The 20,897-nt window shown below is 42.8% G+C and overlaps 2 long non-coding RNA genes and 1 pseudogene across 2 annotated transcripts; 2 read left to right on the forward strand and 1 right to left on the reverse strand.

Annotated features, from left to right (window-relative positions):
- The first annotated feature begins 5,298 nt into the window (after positions 1–5,298).
- On the forward strand, positions 5,299–6,363 carry LOC120544094. Its single transcript, XR_005636449.1, has 2 exons — positions 5,299–5,422; positions 5,967–6,363. It is a non-coding gene; the product is annotated as an uncharacterized LOC120544094 (long non-coding RNA).
- Positions 6,235–7,438, reverse strand: LOC120544083. Its single transcript, XR_005636443.1, has 2 exons — positions 7,301–7,438; positions 6,235–6,587 (listed from the first exon to the last, which is right to left on the reverse strand). It is a non-coding gene; the product is annotated as an uncharacterized LOC120544083 (long non-coding RNA).
- Positions 7,439–10,307: 2,869 nt separating this feature from the next.
- The window catches only part of LOC120543706, a 301,907-nt pseudogene continuing 291,317 nt past the window's right edge, over positions 10,308–20,897 (forward strand).

Below are 20,897 nucleotides of genomic sequence, written 5' to 3' on the forward strand. Positions count from 1 at the left end.
CGCTGCTTCCCCCTTTTTAGTTCTGACTCTGGGGACAACAAGTAGACCTGTCCCAGACGACCTGAGAGGTCTTGGTGGCTCATAGTGTAGTAGCAGATCAGAAATATATTTTGGCCCTAAACCGTTTAGTGATTTATAAACCAGTAAAAGTATTTTGAAATCAATTCTTTGAGGCACTGGAAGCCAGTGTAGAGACTTCAGTACTGGAGTGATGTGATCCACTTTCCTGGTTTTAGTGAGGACTCGAGCAGCAGCGTTCTGAATCAGCTGCAGCTGTCTGATTGATCTTTTAGGGAGACCTGTAAAGACACTGTTAAAACTTCACTAAGTGACGTGTTCTTAGATTTCTGAGGACGAAGGAGAGGCTAGGTTCGGATTGAAAGATTAAGCAAGATGGTTTAATAAAACAACATGAAAAACGATAGTCAACAGAAAACACAAATGTTACACTGCAGCTGACAGCGGACTGCTCTCATGCTTCTCTTGTGGAGTCACAGAAGAACAGTCCTGAGATCATCTCAGGAGCCCACATTTATCCTGTCCCTCAGGATAAGGACACACCTGAATTTAGGTTTACTCCAGGTCACAGACTAAGGTTGATTATCATGGAAGTGTTGATTATATTCAAGTTTACAGAGTTTGCATTTCCTTTGTTCTAACCCAGACTTGGCACCAGGAGGTTGGAGACTCAAAGAGACGTTCCTCTTCATATGTTAATAGTTGGTTTTAACCTAATCAATTTAACCAAAGACAGGAAGAGAGGGGGAGAGAAATAACCAGCTGTTTTTACCTAAGTAGGCTAGTCATTCTAGATTCCATTCCTATTTTCATAACCTGATTGCAGCATACAATTTATTATTTAAAACATAATACATAAGCATAGTTTTATCTTTTTACAACCTAACAACACCGTTACAGTAGTCAAGTCTACTGAAGATAAAAGCATGGACAAGCTTTTCCAAATCCTGTTGAGACATAAGTCCTTTAACCCTTGATATATTTTTAAGGTGGTAATAGGCTGATTTTGTAATTGTCTTAATGTGGCTTTTAAAATTCAGGTCTGAGTCCATGACTACACCAAGATTCTGTTGTTTTTAACATTGTCGTTTGAAGCTGAGCGCTGACTTTTAATCGTTTCTCTTTAGCTCCAAAACAACCACCTCAGTTTTTTCTTCATTTAATTTCAGAAAGTTCTGGCACATCCAGTCGTTAATTTGTTCAATGCACTTATTCATTTGTTGTATTGGGCTATAGTTCCCTGGCGATAAGGTTATGTAAATTTGTGTGTCATCCGCATAACTATGGTAATTTATTTTGTTGTTTTCCATAATCTGAGCCAGTGGAAGCATGTAGATGTTGAACAGAAGAGGCCCCAGAACTGAGCCTTGGAGAACTCCGCACGTCATATTTGTATGCTCAGATGTATAATTACCTATAGACACAAAGTAGTCCCTATTCTTTAAATAGGATTCAAACCACTTTAGTACTGAGCCAGAAAGACCAACCCAGTTTTCCAATCGGTCTAGTAATATGTCATGGTCGACCGTATCAAATGCAGCACTGAGATCAAGTAATACTAAGACTGAAATTTTGCCACTATCTGTGTTTAAGTGGATGTCATTAAAGACTTTAACAAGAGCCGTCTCAGTGCTGTGGTGTGGTCGAAAACCTGACTGGAAGGCATCAAAACTCTTGTTTAGTGATAAGAAAAGGTTGAGTTGTTGAAAAACCGCTTTTTCTATGATTTTACTTAAAAATGGAAGGTTTGATATCAGCCTATAGTTGCTCATTAGTGACGTGTCTAGATTGTTCTTTTTTAGGAGTGGTTTAATGACTGCAGTTTTCAGGGCCTGTGGGAAGATACCTGAGAGCAGAGATGTGTTTACAATCTGTAGAAGATCAGAAGCCAAACACTTCGAAACATTTTTGAAAACACCCGTTGGTAGAATATCAAGGCAACAGGAGGAGGGTTTCAGATGTTGTATAATGTCCTCCAGGTTTTTATGGTTGATCGTATGAAATTGTGTCATGTTGGAATTTGTTTTGCGTGAACACTGTAACAACACATATCCTGTACTTGATATGGAAGCACTGACTGTTTGTCTAATTTTTTTGTCTGTGAAGAAGGAGGCAAAGTCATTGCAAGCCTTGGTAGACAACAGTTCAGATGCTACTGGTACTGGAGGGTTAGTTAATCTATCAACAGTAGCAAACAAAGCACGTGAATTATTATTGTTTCTGGCGATAATGTCAGAGAAAAAGGACCGCCTTGCATTCCTTAGTTCCAGATTATAAATGCGAAGTCTCTCTTTATAGGTGTTATAATGGACCTGGAGATTAGATTTTCGCCAACTGCGTTCAGCTTTTCGACACTCTCTTTTTTCTGTTCTCACAACTATAAAATTTCTCCATGGAGATCTTTTCTTACCAGAGACAGCTTTGACCTTAGTGGGAGCAATGGCATCAATAACATTCGTAATTTTACAGTTGAAATTATCTACAAGCTCAGTGACTGAGGCCCCAGTGAGGGTGGGTGTGGAGGAGAAAAGCTGAATGAATGATTCACTGGTGATATATGATTTCAGTGATATACCGTTTTCTGATTAACTTTGTTTGAACACTTTTGGGCACAGAGATAGTGCCGTTAAAGAAAACACAGGAATGATCAGAGAGAGCAACATCAGTCACCACAACCTTGGAAATGTTCAGACCCTTGGAGATAATCAAGTCCAGAGTGTGCCCCTTATTGTGCATGGGCTGTGTCACATGCTGAGTCAGTCCATAGTTCTCAAAAACACAACACAGTTCTTTGGTCCCTCGGTCCTGGGGGTTGTCAACATGAATGTTAAAATCACCAGCAATAATTACACAGTCAAAGTTAATACAGATTATAGACAGCAGTTCAGTAAAGTCATCAAAGAAGGATGCACAGTATTTAGGTGGCCTGTAGATATTTAGAAGTAGAGCTTGAGGGGAGGATCTTAGCTGAAGAGCCACATATTCAAAAGAAGCAAAATTTTCGTAAGATATTTGCGTACATTGGAATGAGTCATTAAACAAAATGGCGACTCCACCTCCTTCTTATTCACTCTATTCTCACTCATAAAACTGAAGTTAGGGGGGGCTGACTCAATGAGAACAGCAGAACTGTTATTATGGTCCAACCAGGTTTCAGTTAAAAACATAAAATCAAGATTGTGCTTAATAATAAAATCATTGATTAAAAATGATTTACCTGCCAAAGATCTAACGTTTAGTAGTGCTAGTGTTAGTGTGTTTTCATTTTCATTTGTGACTGACTGTGGCTGACGAGGAATGGATGCTAAATTTGCAAAGTTTGCAGTTACGTGCTTATTCGTTATTCTTTTCCTATTACCTATCACAACATAAATTGTGGAAGAATGTAATACGCAGGGCCCAGGCTTGTCTTGGAAAGAGTCATGAGTGCTACTAGGCATGCAGCCTGGACCCGGCCCATATCAGTTAATGCTTACTGCATTTTTCACAAGCATCCTTATCAGTCTGGGGAGAAGGAGTTAACTACCGTCCTTGAGGGGGCAGAGGTGCCTGGCGTTTTACGATGGGAGAAGGAAGGGGGGCATACTTGGTTCCAGCATTCACCAGCTGCTTCATCTGGTCAGTGAACTCCAACATGGGGATGGGGGAAAGAGGGGAGAGCGACGTATCCTTAAAGAGGTCCTCATAGCTGTCGTGGTTGTCACAGGGGCTTGAGGAGTGTTGGACGGGTGAGAAGGGGGGTTGAGATTTCTCATCTCTGCTCTTTGGTCTCCCATGGTCGAATCTTTGCCCAGGTGGGGGCTGTGGTGGATCACTGACGCACTTTGTTGTGTCTTCCTCTTGTTTTGGTTCATCTTGTCTCGTGTCCTTGGCCAAGGGAGCAGATGTGTGGCGCAGAAAGTAAAGTAGGCTAGAGGTGAACAGCTTTACTCCTGGCTTGTTAAGGAATAGTCCATCTGCTTTAAAAAGATGTCTGCGGCCCCAGAAAATGTTAAAATTGTCAATGAACTGCAGAGAATGGTTGGTACATGCATTTGAAAGCCATCTGTTCAGTGCCAGCAGTCTGCCGAATCTCTCAGCTCCTCCTCTGACTGGCGGTATAGGGCCACTGATAAACACCTTTGCATTTATGGAGCTGACTGTATTCAGCAGATTCATAAAGTCACGATTCATCACTTCAGACTCTTGCTTTACAACATCATTTGACCCTATATGCAGTATAATGTTCTTCACAGTTGGGTGTGCTGTTATGATATCCTGGATTATTTGGGCCATGTCAGACACCATGTCGTTGGGAAAACAGAGTATTTTGGTGTTTTTACTTTTATATCTTTCACAGCAGAGTCACCCACAATCAGAGTGTGGGGCCCAGTCATTAGCTTTCCCTGTAGCTTTTTACTTTTAGAATTGCTCTCAGTCCTTACCCTGCTGTGTGACGATGAGACATAATCCAGGTCATGTCCAGGGTCCTGCAGCAGAGGAGCAAATCTGTTCTTCACCTGCACACTCAGTTGTTGGGGAGGCATTTTGTTGCTAATTTTTCCTTTTGCAGCTGTCCACGGCTGTGTCCTGCTAAGTACAGGGGTTGAAGAGGCGCTCTGCCTGGATGATAATGCAGGCCAGCCGGTCGTATCACAAATCTCAGGGCGCTGTGCTCTGCCCGTTAGTTGTCCTCCCATTTCCCAGGAAAATGATTTACTCTTAGGCTTTGCACCAAAAGAGTTCCAGGGAGGACTGCCACTTGTTGATTTATTATCCGTTCCACAGCCCTCTTGTTTCTTTGTGGTCTTGCTGGTGCTAGTTAGCCATGTGTTAGCATGCTTTTGTCCATTGTTTTGGGTCACTGGTAAAGTGGTGTCATTTCCACATGATCCGTTCACTTCCACGTTTACTTCTAACCGGTAAATTTTGGTTTCCTGAACTGCAATCTTCTGAAGTATGGAGCTAGAACAGTGACAGTAACCTGTGGTATTGAAAATAAAAATTGGCATTGAAACAACAAATATTGGTACTGAAAAATGTTGAACTGAAATATAAAACACAAACATCAAAAAATAATAATCTCACAATGCTATTATTTTATTTCACTTTGACATTTTTTTGTATTATGATAGGTTTTTCAATGTCAATCTACATTTTTTCTTGATGTCTGACTTTTTTCAGTAACAGTTTTTTTTTTACACTGTCAGGATTTTTACAATGTCACTGGTTTTCAGTTTCAACTTTCTGTCACTGTTTTGGCGTAGGGAGGAGGGGCCTGAGGGGAGGTACAAAGAGGGCGTGGTTTACAGGTAATTTGCATATGATTTGCATACTGTGAGAGACTGCACCTCCACAGGCATCCTCACAGATTACCTATATCTGCAATGGCTTCCACAAGTTCACCTGGAACCTCCAAATCTAAGTAAGTCTGTTTATCTCTGCCATTTTTTTCACTTGGAAGCAGGCTGGTTTAGTGTTAACTTGTAATGTAGGCCTAAGCTGTGTTGTTTTGGCAGAGGTTAGAACTGTTCTCTTCATCTATGGTTAGCACACGTCAGCTAACTTGTGGCTAATTGTAGCTAAGTCTCCCATCGAACAAGCGCTAACGCTAGCTAATACCACATCAGCTAGCCCACTTGGGGGTTGAAAGTGATATTAATAGTGCACTGATGTGTCAGTCTTTAAGAGGGTCACCTGCTAGATCCCTCCAAACCACTATATATTTGTACCACGCCTCCAGAGGGACCTTGACACTTTACCAGACTTCTCCAGGACCCTGTGCAGCTTCAAAATGTTGAATTAAACCTTTTTTTATTTTGTTTGGATATTTATTATGGCCATATGTGCATAAAAAATAAAATGCACACCTAAAGTGTGCATTTTATTTACAAAAAAAAGTGTAATTGTTTTGTGAAGTATTATAAAAGCAACTGCAGTCTTTTAATAACATTACTTGTCAATTACAGGATATACAAGATCTTTTCTTGGAGGGGGACCATGACAGAGTGACAGAAGAGTCTGCCAGTGGAGTACTTTTACCACCCATCCAGTGCCCTCTGAGGCTACAGACTATGGCAGAACTGAGGGCAGCCATTTACCCTGTGACTAACTCCTAGTACAATGGCGGATAGCTTTGCAAGACTGCACTTAACTATGTGATTCTTCACACATAAACATGGCAGGATAACACAGGAAAACCATTTTGTTGTTTAAAATGACACATACCACTACTACTTTATATGTAGTACTGATTTTAATCCTTAACAGTTTTTGAAATAACATGCATTTACAGTATGGACTCCAGCAAAACAGTTAAATCTGTACCTTTTCAATGAATAACAAATAAATATATTCAAGTAAGAATTTGACTCTATATTTAATAACAAATTACAGTAAATGCAATGATAATGCATATGAGGGTTAATGTGTACTGGTCTATGCAAAAGGGTACAAGTCCCATTTCATGACTTAAACCAGTGTAAAACAGTGTAAAAGTGTAAATAGTCAAAATCCACAGGCTGATGTTGCAGAACTTCCTGAAGCCTTCTCAGCAGTCTCTCCATAAACTGCCTCCCAGTCGAAGGTGCCTGTAATTATACACAACTTAGTGAAATCAGATGAGAAATGTAAAGGTTATGCCTTTAAGCCAGAAATACCTCAGACATACTAGTTTTTGTTTACAGACAAATTTATACATTTATGTCCAAGTAAACCTTTAACTGATAATATCAGTTTAACAGTTATAAAATATTGTACTGGACTGGTTTACATGATAATGTTAACTGTTATGTTCAGTTAAGGCAGTTTTTCAGTAACTGTGTTTTCCCAGTTTTAGGAAATGTCAGTGAACGCAAGCGTTCTGCCTGTGTGATTTGCCTAGAAACCTGTCAGTCAGCAGCTATACTTGTGATTGGAGGATAGTTATGGGGGGGCGTTAACGTTCCGTGCCAGTGTCGGCAGGTAGAGAGAGCGGAGCTCGTTCTCTTAAGACATCCATGACGGAGCTAATGAGAGACGCAAGCGAGAGTCAAGCCTCGTGCACCAGCAATAACACTGGCCTTAGACTTATAAAGGACACGCAATTACTGTTATTATAAATACTAGATTATAGAATATAGATTGACATCCCCAGCCGGAGACTTAGCTACAATTAGCCACAAGTTAGCTGACGTGTGCTAACCATGGATGAAGAGAACAGTTCTAACCTCTGCCAAAACAACACAGCTTAGGCCTACATTAAAAGTTAACACTAAACCAGCCTGCTTCTAAGTGAAAAAATGGCAGAGATAAACAGACTTACTAGATTTGGAGGTTCCAGGTGAACTTGTGGAAGCCATTGCAGATATGTGGTTATAACACATGGATCTGTGGATGCCTGTGGAGCTGCCTTCTCTCCCAGTAGCCTATGCAAATTACCTGTAAACCACGCCCTCTTTGTCCCTCCCCTCAGGCCCCTCCTCCCTACGCCAAAACAGTGACAGAAAGTTGAAACTGAAAACCAGTGACATTGTAAAAATCCTGACAGCGTAAAAAAAAAAACTGTTACTGAAAAAAGTCAGACATCAAGAAAAAATGTAGATTGACATTGAAAAACCTATCATAATACAAACAAATGTCAAAGTGAAATAAAATAATAGCATTGTGAGATTATTACTTTTTGATGTTTGTGTTTTATATTTCAGTTCAACATTTTTCAGTACCAATATTTGTTGTTTCAATGCCAATTTTTATTTTCAATACCACAGGTTACTGTCACTGTTCTAGCTCCATACTGAAGGAGTTTGTAGTAGTCCTCCATGGAGAAGGTAGGCATCTTGCTGCTAATTAGCTTTAGCTACAGTCACTTTAGGACAGGCTTGAGCTATTGGTAGGCCTCGCTCACGCAGAAAAATGTTCAAATATGGCAATAGCCTACTATGTCTACAAAAAATGTATAGTCCAGTGATTTATAAGTATCCAAGAGCCACTGCTCATAGTTTCTCTCAGATGAAAAGCAAGATTATCAGCAGAAATATGCAAGCAGAGGCAGGAGCAAGCAGTAGAGCGCCTGCACTGTAAGAAGCAGGAAAGAGACCTTTCTGTCTTAGAGGACAGAAAGATGACATTAGTCCTGGAGTCTTGTCTCCATTAGAGGACAGAAAGATGACATTAGTCCTGGAGTCTTGTCTCCATTAGAGGACAGAAAGATGACATTAGTCCTGGAGTCTTGTCTCCATTAGAGGACAGAAAGATGACATTAGTCCTGGAGTCTTGTCTCCATTAGAGGACAGAAAGATGACATTAGTCCTGGAGTCTTGTCTCCATTAGAGGACAGAAAGATGACATTAGTCCTGAGTGTCTTGTCTCCATTAGAGGACAGAAAGATGACATTAGTCCTGGAGTCTTGTCTCCATTAGAGGACAGAAAGATGACATTAGTCCTGGAGTCTTGTCTCCATTAGAGGACAGAAAGATGACATTAGTCCTGGAGTCTTGTCTCCATTAGAGGACAGAAAGATGACATTAGTCCTGGAGTCTTGTCTCCATTAGAGGACAGAAAGATGACATTAGTCCTGGAGTCTTGTCTCCATTAGAGGACAGAAAGATGACATTAGTCCTGGAGTCTTGTCTCCATTAGAGGACAGAAAGGTGACATTAGTCCTGGAGTTTTTCCAATAGCCTCTTTCTGACCAAGTAGTTACAGGACCGTAGTTAAAGGAACAGTCCACTTCTAAACAGATCTACTAACTACTCTCCCCCAAAACTGTTTTTTTCCATTTGCATTCACAATGGCCCAGGGGCCATAGTGACTATAGGAGGGGTAAGGGAGGGACGCAACCACGGCAATGATCTTTATAGCGTTGAAATCAGAAAACATATACATCAAAAACAGTCTGAACTAAATACTAAATCTAATGTATATAGAATATTAGTCATAATTTAAACAAGTCTCTAGAAGAGAAACAGGTATCTCTCTTCCCCCACCTCTGCTGCTGCACTGTGCATCTGTGTGTGTGTGTCTGTGTCTGTGTCTGTGACTGTGTGTGTTTTTGACTGTGTGTGTGTGTGTGTGTGTGTGTGAGACTGTGTGTGTGTGTGTGTGTGTGTGTGTGACCGTGTGTGTGTTTGACTGTGTGTGTGTGTGTGTGTGTGTGTCTGTGTGTGTGTGTGTCTGTGTGTGTGGGACCGTGTGTGTGTGTGTGTGTGTGTGTGTGTGTGTGTGTGTGTGTGTGACTGTGTTTGTGTGTGTGTGTGTCTGTGTGTGTGTGTGACCGTGTGTGTGTTTGACTGTGTGTGTGTGACCGTGTGTGTGTTTGACTGTGTGTGTGTGTGTGTGTGTGTGTGTGTGTGTGTGTGTGTGTGTGTGTGTGTGTGTGTGACTGTGTTACATGTGCCTCTTGTGTGTGTCTTGTTTTCTCTCTCTCTCTGTTTCCCATTCTGCCCTCCTCCCTCTGCCAGTTGCACACCTGAGAGTAATCAGTGCTCAGGTAGAGTGGGGGAGGTGATAAGAAGGCAGAGAGCACACCAGTGAGGAGTTTTCTCCTCATTGTTCTTTCTTCCATAACAAGCAGGTTTGTTTCTTTCCCAACCTCCATGCACATGTAGGTGCTGGAGTTTTGTTGTTTTCGTTTATTGTGTTAGTTTGGGCTGGAGATTACTGGTAGTTCAGTTATTCGTCTCTTTTGTTTGTTCTAGGATTAGTTTACCCTTTTTAGGTAGTTTAGGGGGAGATGGCCCACTGCGAGGTTGGTCCAGCGTCTTCCCATCTTTTGTTCTTTTTGGCCGGGGTCTCCAGTCCTTTTTGTTTCACTTTGTTTGTTACTTTTGGGAATAACTATTATTTAATAAAGCTTGTTGGATCATTGTTAACATGGTGTTTGGCATCCTTCTTTTTATATTTGTTGCATCCTCCTTTTCCTTCGGAGCCTTTGTTTGTTCCTTTTAATGGAGGCCGTGTGTGTGTGTGTGTGTGTGTGTGTGTGTGTGTGTGTGTGTGTGTGTGTGTGTGTGTGTGTGTGTGTGTGTGTGTGTGTGTGTGTGTGTGTGTGTGTGTGTGTGTGTGTGTGTGTGTGTGTGTGTGTGTGTGTGTGTGCGCGCTGAGGAAGGGTGAGTGTTTAAATGTTTATTATGTTACTGCACTGACTTCATGTAGGGCCTTATGGAATCTGTCTCATAGCTTTTTAAATTCTCAATTTCACGATTCCCTCCATGACAACTGAGTGCTGGCTGGTTTTATATCCTACTGTATACCTCTGTGTGTGTTACTTCCTGATCGTTGCTTCCGGTTTTTGACTCCTGAACAAACTTGATTTCTTTTAAATGTTGTGAGCTCACAGTCAGTGTTCCTGTTTGACCTCTCAGACTGACTTCAGATCAGAAGATGAGTGGTTTGGAGGAAGAGGAGGATGGAGCAGAGTCTGTAGTATCTGGCTGTCTGTCTATGAAGAGTGACTGTTCCAAAGGAGAACCTCTAATCTTCAGTAATGAACCTGGATCCTCAGACACAAAGTAAGACCACTGATAGTAACTAATTTTATGACTCAGTTGCCAATGCCACGTTTTTGTTGTTACACATTCACACATTTGTGAATCACACATCTTCCTCTTTGTATCTGTGACAGCTGTCAGTGACCCAGAAAAACTCTCTAATCTAATCTAAGAGGACTAATACAAACTTTAAATCCTCCTAATTATTGACAGTAGCAGCAGTTTGTGTGTTTAGAGCTTCATAAAGGGCTAAAAAAAGAGCATTTATCAAAGATTGAAGCAATATGAATAAAAAGCTGTTGGTGTTTGCAGAGTTCAGGACAACAGACAGACAGCAGAGTCTGTAGTATCTGGCTGTCTGTCTATGAAGAGTGACCGGTCCAAAGATGATCCTCCAGACTTCAGTAATGAACCTGGACCCTCAGACACAAAGTAAGAGACTGTTTTACTGACCTGATGAAGATGACTAAATGTTCTGCTAAAAGATTTATATTCATGATGCAGAACCATTAGTTCAGATATTGTTTCTAACAGATGGATGTTTTCTGGCTTTTAAAGCTGAATGTTGAAGTTACTGTTAAGAGTTTTTTTTAACTATTTTTAAAATCTGAAAATGTGCGTCAAATGTGGTATTCATTTTCTCAAAATAAAAAAAAACTATAATTTTAGTGATGAACTGTTTTCACAGAGGAAGAGGAGTGATGTTTCTGAGGAGCAGCCGTCCAGATCCAGAACCAGAGCTGGACTGCAGACAGCCAATCAGAGCAGCTCTGAACAAAGTAAGTCTGTCCATCTGTCTGCTGATGTCTTCATGTCTGAACACACCACTGGTTGTTGTAATACTGAGACATGTGTTGAGTCAGACAGCACAGACTAGGGCTACACAACATATAATTTTTTTTTTTCCTTGACTACCGTTAACTAATCCAATATACACTTCAAGAAAGACACTCAGATTTTTTTGTGTTTAATTACAAGGATAATTTAAGTAACTTCAAAATTAAACTGTCATTCTTTTTTGTCTTTTTATATTCATTTCAGTTTGTTTAATAAAAGAAAGTTGGAAATCATTTCCTTTCATTTGTTTTTAACTCAACATGCGTTGTATTTTAGCAGAATCCTGAAAGCAGCAGAACTGAGAACACTTCATGTTTGTGTGATTATGTATCCTGTGTGTGTGTGTATGTATATATATATATATGTATGTGTGTGTATATATATATATATATATATATATATATATATATATAATTTTTTTTTTTTTTTGGCCTATATATAGTGTATTAATGTGAGAGAGGATGTAGGGGGAGGCCAAAAAAAATCTCCATCCTCGTTAAATAAAAGCTGCAACTTTACATTTAGTTTCCAACAATGAGCATCTTTTGATATGGGACAAGCTTTTTAAAGATTGTCCCATTTCTGGTCACCCTAATATTCAAACTGTCAGACAACGCGTTTGTTTTACTTTTTAGTAACACTAAAGGCAAGATGGGTAGAGAAAACAGCAGCAGACATTATCTCCTGATTTACTGAGACATCAGCTGATCACACAGTCAGCTGCTGGGACGACCTCCAGGTTCATTCTGCCAGTGAAGGAGAGCTCAGCAGGTTCACCTCAGTGGTGGCATTTTATCTTCCTCAAGCTCAGAGAAGAAGTGAGTTATAGTTATACTATAAATGCAAGTCTGCAGTCTTAATTGTTTTATTAAAAAAAATCCAGAATGGATCTCTCTGTATGGCATGGCCATTTTTGAAAGGGGTCCATGACCTCTCACCTCAACATATCTGAATCTACCATCAGACCCTTGTGAATGTGCTTTTTGATCAAATGTGAGAGTCTGTTTTTTAAAGGGGTGATAGAATGATTATATAGGGTATTTCACACTGTTCCTTAAGGTTTCCTAATGGGGTATGTAACATTGGTTGGGCTGAAAATGGCCTGGTTGATATTTTTTTGGCCCTTATGCATCACTGTGTTTTGGCCTCATTTGTAAAAAGAGCTTTTCTTCCAAATATGGTATGCTCATGAATATTTAGATGAGCTGCGCGCTGAGTGGTTGAGCGAATCCCCATACACACACATTAGAGATGAGACAGCAGGTCTCATATTCCAGACACTGCAATGTTTCGTTACCAAATTCACTTCTGAGACTTTTTTATGCAATTAATAAACTATATAAAGCTCAAATATATATGGTTTTACGAAAATTGATGGCTAATTGCAAATTTGGTAAGACGTGTCGGACTTTATGAGCTCCACACAGTCTGACGAGAAAGCGGCAGCCTGCTGGGCTCCATACCCAGGGCAAAGTCACCCTTTGTGGATTACTGCACTATCGGGGCTCCGTGGCCAGCTGCCGGCGTAACTATAATATATTTACAGTTTGAATTTCGTCACGACACTTATATTACAGCTACCCCAAGGTCTTATAAAGCTAACAGTTGTTTCTAATTTCAATTTAAGGCATTTTTGTGAATTTCAGAAGTCTCGTTAGGAGGCTAGCTAGCTCTCCTTGATGGACTCCAGCTCACCGCGGGCTCTATCTATGAGACTCGCAGACAGAGGCATTTATTTCCCCAATCGTTTGTTTAAATAACTCAACACACATATCCATTATAAGATTAACTGGAACCTGCGGTAAGACATTGCGGGCCTAACAAGCTCGCTGACTGCGCTCAGTCACACACTGGTCATTTAGCGAGGGGAGGGAGAACCGCGAGCTGCAGGCCCTGGAGCTCTGTCAGGGCAGCGGCGTTTGGTAGTCCAGTCACGCAGAAAGGGTGAGTTTGCCCAGGTATTGAGCACCGCGGGCTGCCGGCCGTGACGGAGCTCAATCGAGCTCACAGCAGGCCGGGGTCTGTGAATGAGGACAGGGAGGGTGGCGATGTGGCAACCCAGGCAGCACCGGCCGCTGAACTCTGACACAGTTGGACAAAATTTGCAATTAGCCATCAATTTTCGTAAAACGGCCCATATTTGAACTTACATAGTTGATTTCTCGCATAAAAAAGTTTCAGAAGTGAATTTTGTAATGGAGTCCAAATTGTAGACTGGAGACTGAGGTCAGTTCATGTATTGTGCTCACATACATTGTATAACTCACTAGGGCTGTTGGAACAAATTCAGAAAGTCAAATACAATTTCAATAGTAAAACTATAAATTTTATTTTAATGCTGAAATTACTATTCAAATGTGATTATTTGTAAATGTTGGCTAATGTTTAATGATTTTTGCCTTAGCCTGCCCGCATGCTTTTTTTGTCACGTCTGATAAACAATCAGTTATGTTTTTAGGACTAGGTGAAACAACCCCCTGTTTAGAACCTGAGGTATGAGTGGTTTCCTCGCTATTGTGGTGACAGGTCCGGTTGAGTGGAATGAGAATGGGGTATTTTGGCTTCATTAGGGTCATCAGGTGGTCACCCTCCTTCACTGGTGTTTCAATGATAGGCCCACGACACCTCCAGATGGCTCATCGGCAGAAACTGGCATCCCAGGTGTGCCCCCCCCCCTGCTTTCAACCTTACGTGCCGCGGGTGTTATTAGGGGTCGAGGTAGAGTCACCCCTTTTCACCCATAGCCATCGACTTGCTTCTTCTGCTGCATATGAGAGGGCTTTTGTTGTGGTGTGGTTGAGGTAGAGGACCCAAACGCAAGTACAGGCAGGCAGGCAGGCAGGAGATGATTTGAACTCAGGAATTTAATACAACAAAAAGCAGCAGTACGAAGACTGGAAAACTTAAAAGGTAATGCACAAACTGACGGGTTGAATACAGTCAGAGCAAACTGACAAACTGATGGCAACACACGGGCAGGAACAAACGGGAACAAACTCAAATGGATACAAAATGATCTAACGGGAGACAAAGGGAAGACTAAATACATGAGGTAATGAACAAATGAGGGACAGGTGAGACAACTAGTGAACACATCAGGGCGGGGCAGGACAATCAAAGGCGGGAAAACACAGGAAGTAAACTGGACAAGACAGAAAACCAGACTATCAAAATAAAACAGGAAACAGGAAAAACAGACAGAAAACATGACATCAGCTAAACACAGAAACTTCACACAACACTAGACAACACAAGGGAGAACAGAGAACACCGGAGTTAACCAAAACGCACACAATTCAGAATAACCAACAAAAACATACAACATACAGAAAACCACAAAGAAGCAACAGAAATGGCAAAATGCTGAAACCATAACAGTACCCCCTCCCACAAGGGGCGGATACCAGAAGACTCAAAAAAACAAAAAACAACCCAGGGAGGGTGGCGAGGGAAGACCGGAGGAGAACCAAAAACCCCAAAAAAGAAAACAAAAGGAGTCCAATGAACCAAAAACAACCCGAGGAGGGCGAGGGAGTCCGGAAGAGGAAAAAGTCACTGGGGTCACAGGGAACAGAGAGCACTGGGGGCACAGGGAACCATAGAGGGCCCGGAGAGGCCTGGGGGAAACAGAGGGCCGGAGAGGCCTGGGGGAAAACGGAGGGCCGGAGGACAGGGAACAAAGAGAGGTCTCGGCAAGGGGGCCGAGCAAAGTCGTTGGGTCTCAGGGGCGGTCTCAGGGGCGGTCTCAGGGGTGCCGGAGACCGGCAAAGCCTCAGGGGTGATCTCAGGGGCGGTCTCAGGGGTGCCGGAGATGGGCAAAGTCTCAGGGGAAATGGTCATAACCAGTTCAGGGGGGCTGGACGCCAGCCAGGGTTCAGGGAGGCTGGACACCAGCCAGGGTTCAGGGAGGCTGGACACCAGCCGGGGTTCACGAGGGCTGCTAGCCAGCCGGGGATCTGGAGGGCTGCTAGCCAGCCGGGGACCTGGGGCGCTGGACAACCGAGGAACTCGGTAACTCTAGAAGGCTCAGGGACGCCGGGCAGCCCGGGGACACCGGAGAGCCTGGGGACACTAAAAAGCATGGGGACACTAGGGATACAAGAGGGCTCGGGGACACTAGGAACACTAGAGAGCTTAGGGACACTAGAGACACTAGGGGGCTCGGGGACACTAGGGACACTAGAGAGCTCGGGGACACTAGGGACACTAGGGACACTAAGGAGCTCGGGGACACTAGCAACACTAAGGGCACTGGAGAGCTCGGGGACACTAGGGAGCTCGGGGACACTAGGGAGCTCGGGGACACTAGGGAGCTCGGGGACACTAGGGAGGCTGCTAGTTAGCCAGGGATCAGGGAGGCTGCTAGCTAGCCTGGGATCTGGGAGGCCGCTAGCCAGCCGGGGATTTGGGCGGTTGCTAGCTAGCCGGGGCTCAGAGAAGCCGCTAGTCACCCGGGGCTCAGGGAGGTTGCTAGCTAGCGGGGAATCTGAGAGGCAGCTAGATAGTCTGGGATCTGGGAGGTTGATAGCTAGCCTGGATTCAGGGGAGCTGCTAACTAGCCGGGGCTCAGGGAGGTCGCTAGCTAGCCTGGATTTAGAGGGGCTGCTAGCTAACGGGGACTCAGGGAGGTTGCTAGCTAGCCTGGGGTCAGGGGGGTTGCTAGCTACCTGGCATTCTGGGGAGCTGCTAGTCAGCGAAGTTTCAGTGGGTCTTCTAGTCAGCTGGGGTTCAGTGGGGCTGCTAGTCACCTGAGGCTCAGAGAGGTTGCTAGCTAACCTGGATTCAGGGGGGCTGCTAGCTAGCCTGGACTCAGGGAGGTTGCTAGCTAGCCTGGATTCAGGGGAGCTGCTAGCTAGCCGGGATTCAGAGGGGCAACTAACTAGCCGGGGCTCAGGGAGGTTGCTAGCTAGCCTGGATTCAGGGGGGCTGCTAGCTAGCCTGGATACAGAGGGGCTGCCAGCTAGCGGGGAATCAGGGAGGCTGCTAGCTAGCCAGGACTCTGGGAGGTTTCTAGCTAGTCCAGGGTCAGGAGGGCTGCACTCCAGCCCCGGGTCAGGAGGGCTGCACTCCAGCCCAGGTTCAGAAGGGCTGCACGTTAGCCCAGGGTCAGGAGAGCTGGAAGCCAGCCCAGGAACAGAAGGGTTGCACGTCAGCTCGGGAACAGAAGGGTTGCACGTCACTGGTGGAGGGACAGGAATGACGTAGGGGAGGCCAAACTCCCTGGCAGCCTTCCAGCGAACCTCCATTATGTGTCTGGCCAAACTGGGATTCCTTTGATGCAGTCCACGAAACATCCCAAGCAACTTCTCCATCATAGTCCAAAGGGTGAAAAAACGGTTTAAATTCCACTACTGCTGGGTCCATGTTGGTTAGATCATTCTGTTGTGGTGAGTGGGACCCAAACGCAAGTGCAGGCAGGCAGGCAGGCAGGCAGGCAGGAGATGGTTTGAACTCAGGAATTTAATACAACAAAAAGCGACAGTACGAAGACTGGAAAACTTACAAGGTAATGCACAAACTGACGGGTTGAACACAGGCAGAGCAAACGGACATAGGCTGACGGCAACACACGGGCAGGAACAAACGGGAACAAACTCAAACGGATAAAAAATGATCTAACAGGAGACAAAGGGAAGACAGAGGCTAAATACATGAGGTAATGAACAAATGAGGGACAGGTGAGACAACAGGTGAAACACACCAGGGCGGGGCAGGACAATCAACAAAGGCGGGAAAACACAGGAAGTAAACTGGACAAGACAGAAACCAGACTATCAAAATAAAACGGGAAACAGGAAAAACAGACAGAAAACATGACATCAGCTAAACACAGAAACTTGACACAACACTAGACAACACAAGGGAGAACAGAGAACACCGGAGTTAACCAAAACGCACACAATTCAGAATAACCAACAAAAACATACAACATACAGAAAACCACAAAGAAGCAACAGAAATGGCACAAAACACAAGGCAAAATGCTGAAACCATAACAGCTTTGATGGTTTGGCGTAGGGTTTGGCCTCGCACTCCCAATTCCTTAAGCAGCCTGATGGTTGACTTGCCCAGGAAGACACTTCAGTCATGCTTACGAACCTCGGCGCGAGCGCCTTGGCCCTAGCCGTATCACTGTCGTGCCGATAATGACATTAAATCAAACTCTCGTGTAATATTGCTTAATTCAGTCACGATTAATTATCATGTTTCCATATTGACTTGTTTAGAGTAGATATTTAAACATGCTGAGAAGGGACTTTCTATACTGTATCACCAAAAGTCCAGACTCAACATATAAACACAATCATTATTTGTGTTCTTATATTTTTCTAAGCTTTATTAAATCTAAACCACCCTTCTCATGTCAGGATTTAAAATTTAACAATTCGGAAATCTTTGAATGTTTTCAAATCATTTTATTCTTAATTATAATATGTTGTAAAGCACGAAGTATGAACTATGGCTGAGATTGAGAACCTAATTTGTTTTTTTTAATCTTATGTGAATGTGGATATCTGATGTCTTTTTATTCCTCATTCAGTCACAATTAGTTACCATGTTTCCAACATGTTTAGAATAATATAGCCAGAATTTAAATATGTTTAAAGGGATTTTATATTCTCTAACACCAAAATTCCAGACTTAACATTTAAATAGAAATGTTATCTCTCTTCTTCATTACCGTCCCTCCAACAAAGCTCTGTTAGTATGATTTATTCATCATTAAATGTACAATATGTAACTTTCTGCCGCTAGGGGTCTCTCAGTCAAAACAATGGATGGTAAACTTTTGATGACATTGGGAAGTTGCATGGAATTATGGGAGTTGTAGTTTTTATTGTTAAACACCATCCCTGATTAGAATGTATCTGTTCACGGACGAGTTTACCCATTCAAGGTTAATCACGTTACGTTTAGTAATGTTTATTCATGTCATTCTAATAAAACAGCTGCAGTTTCCCCAACATAATTACATTTTTCCTGTTTTGATTTGTATTGTTAGCGGACCATTTAGCTAGTGAGGCAGCAAGCTAACATTAGCCAGCAGCTAAAACAACACTAGCACAATATATTTCACATGTCAATGTCACCTTTTGGATGTTTTCAACACCAGGGCAGACGGGGTTAGTTGTAACATGTGGGTGGGGATTGCCGGGGGAATCTTCAGGACGCCGAGGACGTCCGATGGCTGATGTTGTGCAGCAGCAGAAGATCTCCCAGCTGCCCGTAGTTATCTCCGCCTTCACTTTGCTGTAATCTTAAATAGTCATTTTGTTTCTTAACCCACCTTTTGTTGGGTTAATTTAGCTAACTGTAAAGACAGCTAAACGCAAAGGGGGGAGAAATTTGGCAGGGAGGAGATTTTTGGCACGAACACTGGTAGCGCTAACGGAGACGTAGCTAACGTTATGGATGGACGTTGTTCTGACTCAGGCGCCTGGGTCCGATATGGTCTGTTTCCAGACGCTTTATTAAATTGACGTTAGCGTTGTTAGCACCCCAGCATTGGAGTTAAGTGCTGGCCGGGTACAGATTTCTGTAATGGTAGTGGCTGGCTACTAGCTGACTGGGGGCTAACAGTAACTACATGTCCCAGGGCTGTTGTCAGCTGTCATCCCGAGTGAAGTCTATCTGCCCCGGGGCTAGTGAGGCAGACAGATCAGGGTGTGCTAGCTGACTAAATTAGGATTAGACTAATCATCTATCTAAACAGCTAACGTTAATGTTACTAGTGAATTTATTCATGGGTTAGCCCAGCGCTGCTTTGATTCGTGGTAAAAACAATCACGCTACTAATAACTTTATGAGCGTGTTGAACGATGTTGTAACCCTATGTTACCCACCAAGCATTTGCATTAAAGTTAGCTACTGGTCAACCAGCACACTGTAGTAACGTTAAGATGGATTGATATTGATATATATCAATAAATAAGATCTCTCCTGTATTACTGTGTTGCAAAGTGGCATGTAATTAATCACAAAATGATGCCGTGTGGGGGGAAAAAGCAATATTACAGTTATAAGTATTTCTTTCTGTGTCATTGTATGATTTACAATTACTCCTGAACATCATCTCAACATTATTTGGGTGCCAGTGTTTTGATGGAAATTAACTAGAAGGAGAAAGGTTATATGATGCCATTGACAGGCAACTAAAGGAAACGTCCAGTGTCAAAAATAAAATAACAGATTTCTCTGGGTTTGTAATTTGATGGAAACATTTGGGATAGTGTAAGAACACAACTCATAAACATATATAACATAGGTATGTTTTTAGACATTTTAATGCAGAAATGTTACATATTGTACCTTTTTAAATATATGTTTCAAGAGGATTTAAATATAAATAACTTGTTTTCTTCCTGTTGTCTCTCCAGACTGAGTGTCTGTGACCTGTCAGAGAGAAGCTGTGAAGCTCTGTCCTCAGTTCTCAGCTCCCAGTCATTGTTATTGAATAATTAAATATTACAAATTATTTAAAGTTTTATTATGAATCTGGACCAAAATGTACCTGGACAACAAACCAACATAAAACAAACACATGGCTCCACCTGTTGTCAGAGGGTTCCTGTGTGCTGTTCTGTGTGTTTGCAGTCTGTCAGGCTGTCTGATCTCAGAGGAAGGCTGTTCTTCTCTGGTCTCAACTTTGAACTCCAACCCCTCCCATCTGAGAGAGCTGGACCTGAGCTACAAGCATCCAGGAGACTCAGGAGTGAAGCTACTGTCAGCGGGACTGAAGGATCCTCTCTGGAGACTGGACACTCTCAGGTACAAACACTGATGAACAAAAAGGAGATATTTGTGTAGGACGTTTTAAAGGAGATCATCTCCAGGAACTAAACTGATAACTCCCTTTTTTAATAATTGATGTAGTTTAGACAGATATCTGTATATTAAAGGCACTGTCCATATCCTTTTTTCCCCTCTTTCCCGGGATCAAATCAGCTTCAACTCGACAGAAAGGTCCAGGACAGTTTTAGCCTAGCTTAGCACAAAGCAATGTGCTTTCTACATGGTGAGAAGAGTGTGTGGATGAAGCATTAATCTACTCTTTTGGCAGACTAGTTAGCTTGGTTTTTAAAATGTCAGTTGCCGGTGCTGCATGGCTCATGTGATCGATCAGAGACGTACACTGACGTCTAGACTAATTGTACAAAGTTCTTCTTGTGCTGGGAGAGTACCGAATCTAAGTTCAAAACATTCTTTCCTAGTCACTGCGGTGCATACACAAAATATGTGTGTGTGTGAGAGTGATGTAATGTTGATGTTTATCTATAGAGAAAGGTCCACTGTTTCACCAAATGCTTGCTCTTGGGGGAATTGTTGAGTCTGTGTAAATGATAGTGTGGCAGTGGCGTCGGCAGCCGTAATCCTGTTCCGACTGTGCATACATTTTGTGCTATGAGACACTCGATAACAATGTGTAAATGCACACATAGTCTGTTGTTGGAACCTAACAGTTTTGATGAAGACTATTCTGTGAGGCCTGAAACTTCCCTGAGGCCAAAGAGCGGCCTGTAGGGAAGCCACCAGCCTGTGACCCCTCACTCCTAACAAAGAATTCCCCAAAATGGAGGATTTACCTCCAAGACA

The sequence above is a fragment of the Perca fluviatilis genome, chromosome 2 (genome assembly GCF_010015445.1).
Source record: "Perca fluviatilis chromosome 2, GENO_Pfluv_1.0, whole genome shotgun sequence".
Lineage (NCBI taxonomy): Eukaryota > Metazoa > Chordata > Actinopteri > Perciformes > Percidae > Perca > Perca fluviatilis.